We start from the raw sequence: 15,394 nt of genomic DNA, 5'->3' as shown, positions 1-15,394 counted from the left end.
GGCCATCTCCATCCCCCTGGAGATAACATTATCTGGAGCCCTGCTTCATATCAATCATAAATCAACAAATATTAATTATCAGTCATCCAACATGATAAATTAGTTCTTCCTGTGTAGATGACATATATGAAAGCTACTAAAACAGTGTGCTCTGTAACAAGAGTATCAGTAACATCAACTGCCATTTACTGACAACCATCACGTACCAGATGTCTCACAAGGAGTTTATAAGTCCCTTATATATTTGGAACAACTTCAGTATTTGAATCTGCTCTTTCAACTGTAAATTTTGTATGATCTAAACACTAATCAAGGGACTCCCCTGGCGGCTGAGTAGTTGAGACTCCACACTTCCACTGCAGGGGTCACGGGTTCCATCCCTGGTTGGGGAAATAAGATCCTGCATGCCATGTGGCATGGCCAAAACATATATATAAATAAATACACACTAATCAAGTATAGCTGATAAAAATTTACGGTGCAGTGAATTTTGGACACTTTAAACGAAGAAAGTAATGTAAAATATCTCATTTTTAGTCGATTACATGTTTAAGTAATATTTTAGGATATATGGGGTAAAATAAAATATATTCTTATAAATAAGCTAACTTTTTTTCATTTGTTATTGTTGGTACTGAAAATGTTTTCACTGTATAATCTATACACTATATTTGGTTTTTTAATTATTATTTTAATTTTATTGAAGTATTCACAATGTTGTGTTAGTTTCAGGTATACAGCAAAGTGATTCAGTTATATATATACATATATTCATTCTTTTTCAGATTCTTTTCCCATATAGGTTATTACAGAATATTGAGTAGAGTTCCCTGTGCTCTACTGTAGGCCCTGGTTGGTTATCTATTATATATATATAGTAGTGTGTGTATGTTAATCCCAAGCACCTAATATACGCCTCACCCTTACACACTATATATGTATTGGACAGCAAGGGTGTAGGCTGCTGTTGCCTATATGAAGAGAAAAAAATGAAGTGTTTTTATTTTTTGGCTGCACCACACAGCATGTGGGATCTCAGTTCCCCAACCAGGGATCAGACTCGTGCCACCTGCATTGGAAGTGCAGAGTCTTAACCACTGGACTGCCAGGGAAGCCCTGAAAAATGAAATATTTTATTCAGTCAACACACTTAAGCTTCCCTTAATAGATGCTGGAGAAGTATGAAGCTTTGGACCTCCTTTTGGGATCTTTTGACAGGCTTATTATTCCTTTATTCTTTTAGTAAATAATTAGGAAGTTATAAATAGTACTGTACAAAGAAAATGTCTAGGCATTATGATTCAACATTCCTACTGGAGAATACAGACAATAATAACTGATGTATCAAGACATCAGTGAGGACTTCCCTGTTGGTGCAGTGGTTAAGAATCTGCCTGCCAATGCAGGGGACACAGGTTCAAGCCCTGGTCTGGGAAGATTCCGCATGCCGCGGAGCAACTAAGCCCATGCACCACAACTACTGAAGCCGGCGCACCCAGAGCCCGTGCTCAGCAACAAGAGAAGCCACAATGAGAAGCCCGTGCAATGCAACAAAGACCCAATGCAGCCATAAAGAAAGAAAGAAAGAAAAAGACATCAGTGATATGGGAAAACAAGCAGGTAAGAAAATAACACACACACATACACACACACACAGAGAGAGAGAAATCACATATATTCTGCTGATTCCTAGGCAAAATAATGAAACAAAAGGAAAATAATCATTGGTTCTTCCACATCTGACTCAAAAAAAAAAAAAAAAGAATTTCAAAGCTTTTACAAAAGAATTCAGAATACATGAAAGAACTGAGAAGCCCCCATAAGTCTCAGTTGGAAACAAACAGGTCTGCTGCCCTATCATACATTGTTCAACATCTGTCTATTTTATGAATCTTTTCAAACAACTGCCTTTTCATATTATTTATCAGTTCCATTTTCTACCAATTCACTTTTATGTTTATTCATTTCTTCCACAGACGTCCTTCGTATTCCTTTCTCTTCTAACATTTTGTATTTAGGGTTAATTTCTTTTGTTAAATATCAATAACCTTTAATATATCAAACAAAGACCAACAGACCAAATGCTAATGTACAAAATGGTATTCCAATGATGACAAACAATGAAAGTTCCACACATATAAATATCAGTGAAACAAATTCGCCCTCACTAACTCTACAGTACTTATTCTTCAGTTGAGAAGACTAAAACTCAAAACATAATGGTCATAAAAAAATATGTGTTTAGATTCTTAGTATAAATATACTTACTACTAGGGGTCTCAAACTACAGATCCTTGGTCTGAATGAGCCCAAAATGTCTTTAGTCAGGTGGTTTCTAATAGAATGTTGCACTTTAGGTATATTTTAATTGGATATAATTAATGTCTAATCAAATACACAGATACTAAGTATTTAGTGGATGAGTTTTAACAACTGCATATACATATGTGATCACCTTTCTATTCAAGATACTGAACAGTTATCTCCCTGAAAAGCTTTCTTGCCCCTTCCAGTCCATTCCTTCACACTCACTCCCAGACAAGCACTTTCTGATTTCACTCAGGTACTAGATACACAATGCAATATATGTGTATTAAGCAGTTTCCACAATATTTTCAAATGTATATACTAGCTGATTTTCCTGTTTAATGAAAAATATGTGTGAAATATATTAAAATCTCACACTAGAACTGCAGATTTGTCTACTTCTACTCCTGTCATTCAGTGTTTGAGATATTTGCAACAATATTATTGAGGGGATATACATTTTATTTTTTAATTTTTGGAGAAACAGAATCTTTTATACGATGACCTCAGTATTTGCAGCAATGCTTTTTCACAGTGTTGTCTAACATTAGGATCAGCTTTTGCTTGGAGAGTTTTTGTCTGTTTTTTGGTTTTTGCACATCACAGGTAACACTGTGTCTGTTTTGGATGTCAGCATCTACCAGTACAAAGAATAGCACAGAGTCAGGCCCAATGAAGTCAGTGATTGGTGATTGAAAAACACCAGAGATCCTTCACATCACTCTTCAAGTACATCTACATTATAGCTAAATAACTGTACATAACATAACATATATTTCAGTCTTCAGAAATGTATTTAATTACTCTAAGAATGTATGTGTGGGGTGTTCCCTGGCAGTCCAGTGGTTAGGACTCCATGCTTTCACTGCTGAAGCCAGGGTTCAATCCCTGGTCTGGGAATTAAGATCCTGCAAGCCACAGTGTGGCCAAAAAAACAAAAACAGAAAGAAAAGAAAGAAAGAACGTAAGGGTGGGAGGAACACCATCTTCTTCTGAGCACTCACACCAGCCTCAGCTTATCTGCACACCTGTCACTTGTTTCCCACAGCCTCCTTGCGTGGACACTTAGTGCTCTAGGTCCTGCACTGGCAGTGGCACCCCAATTCCCTCTCTACATCTTCCCACAGTCATGGCTCTTCTGCAGCCCAGAGGGATGCTTCCTCCTTGCCCAGTGACTGCTGACTACTTCTAGCCCTGGCAACATAGAAAACCATCTAACAGGCTGCCACACCCCCTTCTCCAGCAAGGTCTGAAGTCCAGTCTTCGGGAGAGAACCCCCCTACAAGTTTGGGCCTTCCCTAGGTACTCTCTATGAACTCTAGGATATGCGTTAGAATTCTCTTTACATCTTTATATCACAATTCTCCAGCTTAAGTGTGATTTCTGCCTCCTAATTTCATGCAGACTCATACAGAATTGAGTACAGTGATCCCTGGAGACAAAGCAGTAAAGATAAGATTTGGGATTATGTTTGGTGAAGCCTTCGGACTCGGGCATAGAGCTCAGCACCTTACCAATGGAAAAGACATTCACAGAATTACAATGGTCAAGCTATCCCCTATGGTGATTACGGTATTCGCCTTGGGAGACTAGGCGAATGCTACACTTAATGGTACAACAATAACGATGATTATAATGGATGTGATGAGTGATGGATTCTTTTGAGTATAGCTGCTCAGAAAATGACAAGGTCAGATCTGCTACCCTGGAGGTCAAGTCAAATTCTGAGACCAGAGAGATTCCATGACAGGTTAAAAACTCTTTTCATGTGGTAACACAGGAAAGATATTGCTAAAAATCATATGTAAAGTTCAATTATTCAACACGGTTACAGTCAGTCTCACATACTTTTTCATGTGAAAATGAGGGTACTGATCAGAGAAGAATGAGACAGGAAACTTGGCACGGGGACATCTACATGGACCCAGATGAAACTCACAATCCTGACCCCCCAAGACACTCTGAGCCTCCCTTATCAGGGAAGTAGCTAGTCCTTAGGATTCTGAGGAGACTCGCCTTCCTCTGCTTGATAATCTCACTTGGAACAGATGCCTTGGAAGGAATGCTCATTCTCAAGACCCACCACAATTACCTGCTGTTGTCTCTGGACTCACAACTAGTGCAGAATCCAAATGGACAGGTACGCACCATAAGCCAGGAGAAAATCGCTTACATACAAAAGAAATCCACTCAGCAAATATGTATCAGAAGAGACCAGGGAACATGTGCAGAAACGGATTCTAAGGTTGTTAGACCAAGAAGGTTGGGATATAATCTAAACAAGCCAACTGACTGACATGGTGTGCTTGTTAGTCTGGACTTAATATATTAGCTCATGGACTTGGAGATGGTTCTAACAGCTTGCTTTGTTGAATGGCTGAAATTTGGACTCAGTGGTGACCTACATTTAATAAGGCTGATTTCAGTCACCAATACAGGAATTATATTAGAGGGCTGACTTCACCAGGCATAAGTCTAGAATTCTACAGAGGCTCCAGGCCCTCTCTGAGTTCAGACCCTCTGATAGCTGGCTTAATGAAGTATGTGACCATGTGTGTAGAAACTTTTTGTGGCCTCTAGGAGTCAAAGGTAGCCTCAAGCTGGCACCAGTAAGCTGTTCTACAGCTGTAAGGAAATGAATTTTTCAAGTTACCCAAGTGACTGTAGAACAAGTATCTTCCCTGGTTAAGCTCTCGTTAAGTTTCCCTAATTAAGCATGATGAAAAAGCAACTCAACAAATGCTTTCACTGCAGTGTGGAGAGATATCCTGAGCAGAGTACCTGCCTAAGTTATATCTGTACTCCTGACCCAAAGAAACTGTGAGATAATAAATGTGTGTTGTTTTAAGGCTCAAAATTTGTTTTAACATGTTAGGCAGCAATGGATAAATACATACACCTTCCCTAATGAGGTCTGCATCAAAGGGCCATGCTTTTTCTTTTCCACTATGGTTTATTACAGGATATTGAATATAGTTCCCTGTGCTATGCAATAGGACCTTGTTGTTTATCCGTTCTATATATAATAGTTTGCATCTGCTAATCCCAAACTCCCAATCCATCCCTCCCCTACCCACTCTCCCTCTTGGTAACCACAAGTCTGTTCTCTATGTCTGTGAGTCTCTTTCTGTTTCATAAATAAATTCATTTGTGTCATATTATAGATTCCACATATAAGTGATATCATATGGTATCTGTCTTTCTGACTTATTTCACTTAGTATGATAATCTCTAGGTCTATCCATGTTGTTGCAAATGGCACTGTTTCATTCTTTTTTATGGCTGAGTAAAAAAGATATATATATATTCCATCATATCTATATATATATATATAGATATCTATATCTATCTATATACAGATATAGATATATATGTATATCACATCTTATTTAACCATTCATCTGTCAATGGACATTTAGGTTGTTTCCATGTCTTGGCTATTGTAAATAGTGTTACTATGAATATAGGGGGTGCATGTATCTTTTCAAATTATAGTTTTGTCCAGATATATGTCCAGGACTGGGAATGCCAGATCACACAGTAACTCTATTTTTAGTTTTCTGAGGAAGCTCCACACTGTTTTCCATAGTGGCTGCACCAATTTACACTCCCACCAACAGTGTAGGAGGGTTCCCTTTTCTCCATATCCTCTTCAGCATTTGTTATTTGTAGACTTTTTAATGATGGCCATTCTGGCTTGTTTGAGGTGGTACCTCATTGTAGTTTTGATCTGCATTTCTCTAATAATTAGCGATGTTGAGCATCTTTTCATGTCCCTATTAGGGCCATGCTCTCTTTTATGTCTGGCTTCTTTCACTCAACATTATGTTTGTGAAGTTTATCCACACTGTAGCATCTACCTTTGATTTATTTATTCCTTCCATTTGCTTCAGAGTTTTCCAATGGTATAAGCATACCACAATTTGTCCATTCTTCTGTTAATCCACGTTTGAATTGTTTCCAACTTAGGATTCTTTCAGGTAACACTGGAATGAAAGTTTTTACTTTTATCTTGATACACATGTGCAGGCATATGTGCAAATTTTAAATTGTTTTCCAATGAACTCCCCAACCAACAGTATATGCACATCCTCACCAACTTTATCTTCAGAACCTTCATCAGTTACTTCACTATGTCACAGCTACTTCACTGGGACCAAGAAGTGGCAAATACACAAAGTAATATGGAAATTGCCACATCACATGGACACTTCAGTGCTTTGTGCCAACCCACATTGCCAGGGGAATCTTTTCATCATTTACCTATGGAGTGATCCTAGTCCCCTAATACATCAGTGTCTATAAGGAGTCAAACAGGACTGGTTACTCTGGATGAACCTTTAGGGAATCAGAGGCCTCCTTTGAGTAGGAAAAGGTATCTCAAAACCACCATATGTTTATGTAGATAAGCATTTGCTCAGATTATAATAACAAAGTGAATTTTCATGGAGAAGTTATTTTTCAGTGCTCAGCCACTGATTCTGATTAAACTGTTAAATGAATTTGTTGTTCATAAAATTAAAACACATTCATATTTTCTCTTGATTCACAGCATTTAAAAAGATACTACTTGTTTTTCCTGTCAGTTCTACATTGAAGATTAGATTCCTCCCTCAGCATTTTTCCCAATCAAGTAAAATGCCTCCACTGTCAAATCTGGGAGTAACCCTTCATGCACTCCCCTCTGTCACCCTAGAAATGTAATCAACCAAATACAGAACACTTTCCCTACCTCCTACTCCCCTCACGTCCAACATGGATAACTCCTACGCCTTGTCTTTTTATGACGTAAATATCACTCTTTTCTTAACCTTCAACTACTCCCACATAAAGACAGAGAAAATAATATGGTCCTCTACTTTAGCTCCAGAACCCTAATACATTTTAATGATACATTTATTTTCTTGGATAGATGGTTGCCTCTTCTAATAGTTTACAAGTTCCCTAAGAACAGCCCTGGGTTGAATGTTTTCACTAAGTGCTAATCAAGCATGCATTAATTGGGGGTATATCCTCTAGGAAATAAACAGATGAAGGAAATGCCCAGATTCTTTTACTTTCTCTTTCTACAAAACTCTCAAATTACTTCATCATTTTCTTTCCATAACAACTGTGACATCTGTATTACCATGATTGTGTTTTAAAACTTACACAACATAAGATTCTATCTTGTCTCCATGCCTTCACTCTCATCTTTCCAAAAGTCCTTTCCCAAAGTAGGAGTTATTGGGTTCTATTTCAGTTGTAAATGATGTCAAATCACTTTCCTGCTTAAAATGTTTCAGAAGTTTCCTTGGCCTTTGAATATTGTCCAGGGTACCTCATTCCCGGTCCTGTCCCTGCTCTCCACTCTAACTCCCCCCACTCTCCCTTCTTCTTCTGCCAAACCTCTTTCTCAGTTTAAAAAATAAAAGCAATAAGCTCCCAACTATGTAGTATCTTGCTCATGAAGTGCCCGTCACCTGTAATTTTCTCCACAATCTGCAAATCCTCACCCTAGTTCAATGACCTGACTACGTAAATCCTACTCATGCTTTATTTCACAATTTAAATATCAGTCCCTCCCACTACATAGTACCACCCCCTGGTAAGACACTCTATGTCCATATTACAAAACTGCCAGTTTTCATTTTCAATCTGAATTCCTAGATAGACATAGTAAGCCCCATGGTGGCAGTACTATGTCTCTTTTGATGGCCATTGTTTTCCTGTCCCTGGCACACAGGAATTCAATGACCATTTGTGGACGGCCAGACAATTTGCCATTCCCCATAAAAATGTTCCAGTACAGTACGCACAAAAAGTGGAACATAAAAACAGAATTACAACATAAAAATCAAATCAGGCTCACACAAAATATCTGGGCACAATATAATGGAAACCAAAACACTGTACTTCTGGAAAAGTATTTATGTTATTTTTACTCAAGATGAAAGTGGATAGGATATTCTTTTTGAAAACAAACGCCTAGAGGTTAAAAGCAAAAAATTCTCCTTATGTTTCTCTGTAATAAATTCTAGTCATGCTTTTTAAAGTTGATCAGCAATGGAAAAATGGCAAAAGACCTATGGAAGGGAATTTATAATACCCAGCAAAAGTATATTTTCCCTTTGACCTACAAAAATAACCTGAGAAGCTCACCCTGAAAATACACCCCTACAAATGTGAAACAAGATATACACAAGTTTACTCACTGCAAGTTATTAACAGATGCTAAGTCAATTGTTAGAAAGGTTGCTGAGGAACAAGATATTCTGTGCATCAATGTATCATCCCACAATATTTTTTCCTCAAACAGAAAACTCTATATTTAAAACAGACTGCTCTAGTGATCACTACCTTCAGCAAGTAATCAAACTTAGCATCACAAATCAAAGGATGGCATACATTTATATCTTCCTGACAGAATGCAATTTGATGGACACATCACCCTCAACATATCCTGAACTTATCTTGAAGCCTCTACACCGGGAGTTGGCACCCTTTGGTCACAGGCCTGTTTTTGTAAATAAAGTTTCTCTGGAACACAGCTATGCCCATGGCAGCTCACCCAGTACAAAGGCAAAGCTGAGTAATTCCACACCTATCTGGACCTTTTCAGATAAAAGGTTTGCGAACCTCTGCTCTGGATCCAATTGCCATTTCACAGGAAGTATTGATACATGACATGGAGGAAACATTTAAACACAGCCTGAAAATAAAATGTGAACTATCAAAATGTGTGACTTTCTAAAAGACTGGGTGTGACTCTTCAGAAAGTCAATACATTGGACAAACAATATGAACTGATCTAGTATAAAAAAGACTAAAAGACAAAAACAGTCACAACATATAAACTTTGACTGGGTCTTAGATCCAAAAATAACCAAAATAATATTTTGGAACAACACGGAAAAGTTTAGTTTTTACACAGAGTAGACAACAGATGACGTTATTATCTTTAATTTTTCGTGGGCAAAATAGTATTGTGGCTTTACTAGGACAATATTCCTATCTTTAAAAGATGCATTACCAGGACTTCCCTGGTGGCACAGTGGTTAAGAATCCGCCTGCTAATGCAGGGGACACAGGTTCAAGCCCTGGTCCGGGAAGATCCCACATGCCATGGAGTAACTAAGCCCGTACGCCACAACTACTGAGCCCACGTGCCACAACTACTGAAGCCTGCGCGCCTAGAGCCCGTGCTCCACAACAAGAGAAGCCACCGCAATGAGAAGCCTGTGCACCGCGACGAAGAGTAGCCCCCACTCGCAGCAACGAAGACCCAACGCAGCCAAAAATAAATTAAATAAATAAATATAGTGATGGAATTAAAAAATAATTTTAAAAAAGATGCATTACCATATATTTAAAGCTCAAGTATAATGTATGCAATTTATTTTCAACTTACTGACTTTCAAACAGTTCACTATACAATGCATTTATTTATTTGAGAGAGCAAACACGCAAAATGCTAAATAAAAATAAGTGAATCTGGGACTTTCCTAGTGGCACAGTGGTTAAGAATCTGCCGGCCAATGCAGGGGACACGGTTTCGAGCCCTGGTCTGGGAAGATCCCACATGCCGCGGAATAACTGAGCCCATGCGCCACAACTACTGAAGCCCGCATGCCTAAAGCCTGTGCACCGCAATGAGAAGGCCGCGCACCGCAAGGAAGAAAAGCCCCCACTCGCCACAACTAGAGAAAGCGCGCACGCAGCAAAGAAGACACAACGCAGCCAAAAAAAAAAAAGTGAATCTACTATGGTGAACATTCATTTGTGCTAGATGTTCAGATTTTCTTTAGCCTAAAGAATTTATGGAAAAAAAAAACTGCAGTGGGGACACATGTACTCCAAACATCCTGTTAATGGTAATCTCAATTATTCTAGAACCAGTGTCATAAATCCTCCCATCTTATTCTCCTGAGGACCCGGTTTTAACTGTGCGCGTGTACCGATCTAAGTTCAGATGACAAGATGGCTAAGATCCTTGCTTTTCTTTAGATGAAAAGACTTGTGGTCTACATACATATATATTAATATACAGAAATTAGCACACCATGGATACCCAAGAAAGCATCTCATCTTTCTACCTGTATGTACTGTTCAAAAAATAAAGAACATGCAAAGATGAAAACAAATTCTCAAATGAAACTTTGCATAAGGGGAGGCACTTTTCTTTTCTTTGCAGAAGAAAAGAGTAGCCCCCACTCACTGCAACTAGAGAAAGCCCGTGTGCAGCAAGGAAGACCCAACGCAGCCATAAAGAAATATATAAATAAACAAATAAAATTAAAAAACAAAAATAGAAAAGAGGAGGCCCTGTGAGCCAATTTCCCTTGCCAGCCAAAGAATGTTGCTCACCATCTGGTTCTACTAAGATTGACTCAGTGCCACCACAGTGGCTGACCTTCGCACATCCTGAAAGGAATTCAGATGTGTTCTGAATGAGGCACTCTGTGCTCTGGGAAAACTGGCAGAACATGCCTTCAGATAGTTAGATATTTTCAGAAGAAAATTTTATGAACCCCAATTCTTGCATTCTCCTATACTTAGAAACACACTAAAACCATTAACTAAAGTATCTGTTCCTCCTGACTAGCAGGAACCTTGCACCACGATGCTTGATTATGTGAAATAAAATCCTTATTTATGGCAAGACACGGAAAATTTAGCCATAAAAAACTCTTCTCTGCCCTTTGGCCTCCCCTCTCCCCACACTGTGTATTGTGTACCCACATTATGCATTGACCAAACCTCCCCCATCCACAGGAATACCTGCTCAACCATAAACAGCAACATTCTCCTAGCATCAAGACAACTTAAAAGGTAACAACCTTTCTTAAGCTTGTAAAGGGTCACATGACCCACCACGATGGCGCTTCAATCTGGATTATGTAAACTGTCAATAATGCACCATTGAGGGACTTACCTGGCGCTCCAGTGATTAAGACTACGTGCTTCAAGCGCAGGGAACGTGGGTTCCATCCCTGGGAATTAAGATCCTGCATGCTGCGAGGCGCGGCGGGGAAAAAAGTCATTTAATGTAAAGCCCTTTGTCTCAAAAAACTTATATAAACTGAGTCTTGACTTCTAAAAGGCGAAACACTGCTTAGACCGTTCTGAGATGCTCTTCCAGGGTTACAATCCTCAAATTTGGCTTGAATAATATTTTCCAATTCTTTCTTAGATCGACTGATTAATTTTTCGTGGACAATTATACATACCCTTCTCCAAAACCACATATATACTAACATCCCCCCTTACCTCTCCAGAACCATTTCTCAGAGCCATCTCAGAGGTTGACTCCTGGGCAACAGTCCTCACTAACACACTCAATAAACTCAACTCACAACTCTTGCATTTTCAAGTGGACACCCTCATACTCACACGAAAACGGCAGGATCACTACCTTCATGACAACCAGAAGGCGCAGGGGCCTGAGCAACCCGGCTGGAACAGCGGATATTCATGTCCTCATGGACTAAAGTCACAGGCTTCCGAACAGGGAAGCACGTGCATGACAAAACCCGTAGACGCCCCTTGCCGCACCTACGACCTCGCTGAAGGCGGGGGCTCAGGTCCGGGCGAACGTGAGAGGAGGGGCCAGGCCTGCCCAAGGAGACCGCTCTGAAAGCCCGAGCCAAACCTGTCCTTTAACGCGCTCCGTACATCCCAGAGCACTCCCTTAACGCGGGCCTCACCAAGGACACGCTGCAACTCACGACGACCAAAGCGACTCCCTCCTCGAGGCGCGCAACCGCGAGACAGAAGACTGCCGCGCACCAAGTGACGCACTTCCGCTTCCTACCTCGGTCGTGGCGGGGCGGGGCTCTGAGGTTGGGGCTGTCAGCCAAGTTCAACCATTGCAGGAGGAAGCTTGTTGCTTCTCCCCACGTTGCGGTAGAGGGGCCTGGGGTCGATTCGGGGTCGGGGCCTGGCGCATAAACAGGCCCAGCGGACAAAGTTGAGGCTGGACCTAGGCCTGTGGGCGGGGCTACGGCCAGAGGGCGGGGTCCACAACCGGAAGTGGTGTGGGCGGCGGTGCAAGGCCCAGCGCCAGGATTAGAGGTTAGAAGAAGAGGATGGGGCTGCGTACTCATCGCTCAGGATGCTCCTCAAAGTCTTTTCTACCTGCTTGTCCTCAACTTCCTGGAGCCCTTAGAATGATCCTCACATACTGATAAGCCTGACAATCCATGAGATGGTCTATCTCCTCCGTTCAGTCCTGTATTTAACCTTTATTTCCCCCCCCCCTTTTTTTTTTAATTTTGATTCCGTTATTGATGGCTAGTGCTAAATCCCACCAAACCCTTCTGAGGTACATCATGATATGTGTCTCAGAACTTTCCACTCAGTAGATGAAGAGACATCAGCCCATGCTTTCTATGAGCCAGAGGTGGTCCAAGAGAGATTAGCATCCCTATATTTCTGAGTTGCACACTTCTGAATACACAGCAGATTCCCTCAGATATCCCATAGTGTGGTATCAGAGAAGCTTCAGGGCAAGAAGCAGAAGGTACTTGGCATGGGCCTGTGGGAAGATGCTGTCCAACTGGAGCTGGGCAAAGCTTGTCAGTGCTTCCATTGAAATAATTAACAGCGGACATGGCTCAAGTAAAAGATGAGGCAAGAGGATTTTGCATTGGTGCCTGTATTAGTTTTCTGGGGCTGCCGTAACAAAATACTGGGTGACTTTAACAATCGAAATTTATTTTCTCACAATCCTGGAGGCTGGAAGTTCAATATTAAGGTCCCAGCAATGCTAGTTTCCTCTGAGGCCTGTCTCCTTGTGTAACCAAAAGTAGGGTCTGGCTGCTCACTGCTCAAAAGCCAGTAGACAGGCAAGGTTGGTGGACAGGAAAGTTTGCTTTACTTTGGATTCCAGCCACTGGGGTGGAGGGCAGACGCCTGTCCAAAGGCCGACTCCCCCCCCCACCACTGACAATCAGGGGGCAAGAGCTTTTATAGACGAAGGGAGGCGGCTACATGCAGAAACAGTACAGTCAGCTCTGACAGTCTTCTTGAAATTGGTCATGTGGTAATATAATCAGAGTCATCTTGATTGTTTTAAGTACAGTTAACTTCAGTTCCAGGGTCGGTTTGTTCCCATTTCCTTGATGGCAATTCTCAGAATCGTGGCAGCTTATGTCATGGCTGCAGTCTGGTCATCATGTAGTTAACTTCTTCCACTTGGTGTGGGGGTCAGTATGTACAAGACAGCTCACAGGATATGACTCAGAATATTATCTATAGCCCTTGAGGAGGAACTAAAAGTACTTGACTCTGCTTAATGACTAAACTATTATTATTTAATAATAATAAACAGTCTCCTTTAACTGTTTTCCTTTGTTTCTGCATTTTCTCACTTCTCTGATTAAACTTATTCTTTGGCTAAAGTTTTTCCACAAACAAAAAGGGGACATAGACCATAGGGTCCTGCTCCATTTCACTTGGATTGCAGATGGCCACCCTCATGCTGACTCTGCACATGGTTATCCCTCTGTGCAGGTTGCCCTGGTCTCTCTGTGTGTTTTGATCTCCACTTCTTAGAAGGACACCAGGGTGACTGAATTAAGGTTCACCCTAAAGACCACATGTTAAATTAATTACCTCTTTAAAGGCACTTTCTCCAAATACAGTCACATTCTAAGGCACTGGTAATTAGGACATCAACTTAGGAATTTTGAGTGAACACAATTCAGTCTATAATAGTACCCAAATAGGACTTCCCTGGTGGCACAGTGGTTAAGAACCCGCCTGCCAATGCAGGGGACATGGTTTTGAGCCCTGGTCCAGGAGAATTCCACATGCCGCAGAGCAACTAAGCCCGTGTGCCACAACTACTGAGCCTGTGTGCCACAACTACTGAAGCCCGCACACCTAGAGCCCATGCTCTGCAACAAGAGAAGCCACCGCAATGAGAAGCATAGCCCCCGCTCGCCACAACTAGAGAAAAGCCTGCACACAACAACGAAGACCCAATGCACTCAAAAATAAATTAATTAAATAAATTAATTTTTAAAATAAAAATAAATAAAACATAAATTAAATTCTTTTAAAAAAATAGTACCCAAATATATGTAATATACCCTTATGTATCTATTCCCTCTTCTTAATCATGTGAGAAACATGCTTAAGAAGAGGAACCTGATGCTTCTTGACTATAGTTTTGTTTTCTTTTATATTCCATTATTTACGCTACTATTAGATCTGGAACATTTCCTTAAAGAGAAAAATTACCTAAAATTTACATGTCATTAAAAGACATATGGAAAACAAGACATTCTGTAATTAACAGATGAATTATATCCATTATTCAAATTTCTGATAGTTACAAATGTTCAGTTTGTGTAGGTGATGTTTAGTACCAGGCAAAGACTAGGAAAGAGAAAAATTGAAACATTTTTGTCCTCCCAAGTTCATTTCTTTTTTTTTTCTATTTTTTTCCTTGTTTTCCCCCAGAAGCTGGAACTAGTTTATTTCTAATTCTAGTAATAACAATGGTGTGATCGGCTGATTTGTGCCTTTAAATATTTATTAGCTGTTATATTGTAGGTACTGGTATGAAGTTTTGTACAAAATGAAGGCCCAAATTTCATAGAGCGTACATTCTGTTGGGAGAAGGAAAATAAAATAACATATAAACAAATGGTAAAACTAGATTTTGAGATAAGAGCCAATAAAAAAAAGTAAAGACTAATTAGGAAAACTATTTTAACATAATGGAAATAATACTTAACGATCTAGCACAATTCCACATGTGCATCTGTTCACATCATCTATGGTATTACCTCTCCAATACAACTTGTTTGGAGAAGAAAAAAATGTTAGTTTGACCTTGGAAAGGATCAGTTTAATGTGTCTGAGAAAACACCCCACTAATAACTTCCACTTGGCAGTGGCATGTGTTAACAGGTCTGGTGTTCTGCCTTAATGGCAGTAGTGGTAGAGAGAATTGGATTTTTATAGCGAAGCAGGTCAGAAAGACAAGATTATACTTGGCTGAGCCTTACTCATGATGCTTCAGTTCTTGGTTTGGCCTTCACATCCTAAGGAAAGTTCTTCCCAGCACCTTGACCCCCATGCATCAAAGATAAGCACC

At 40.2% G+C, this 15,394-nt stretch overlaps 1 protein-coding gene and 1 pseudogene across 1 annotated transcript in view; one reads left to right on the top strand and one right to left on the bottom strand.

Annotated features, from left to right (window-relative positions):
- LOC103003060 (olfactory receptor 7D4-like) overlaps window positions 1-12,063 on the bottom strand; it is a 31,585-nt gene extending 19,522 nt beyond the window's left edge. The window contains exon 1 of the mRNA XM_057539692.1: window positions 11,994-12,063. The gene's annotated coding sequence lies outside the window, so the exon portion shown is untranslated. The remainder of the gene's footprint in view (window positions 1-11,993) is intronic.
- Window positions 1-15,394, top strand: part of LOC103006825 (olfactory receptor 7D4-like) — a 74,701-nt pseudogene that overhangs the window by 52,511 nt on the left and 6,796 nt on the right.

This window comes from Balaenoptera acutorostrata, chromosome 2 (genome assembly GCF_949987535.1).
Source record: "Balaenoptera acutorostrata chromosome 2, mBalAcu1.1, whole genome shotgun sequence".
Taxonomy (NCBI): domain Eukaryota; kingdom Metazoa; phylum Chordata; class Mammalia; order Artiodactyla; family Balaenopteridae; genus Balaenoptera; species Balaenoptera acutorostrata.
The sequence above is the reverse complement of the archived record's forward strand: the minus strand, read 5'-3'. Positions and strand labels throughout refer to the sequence as shown.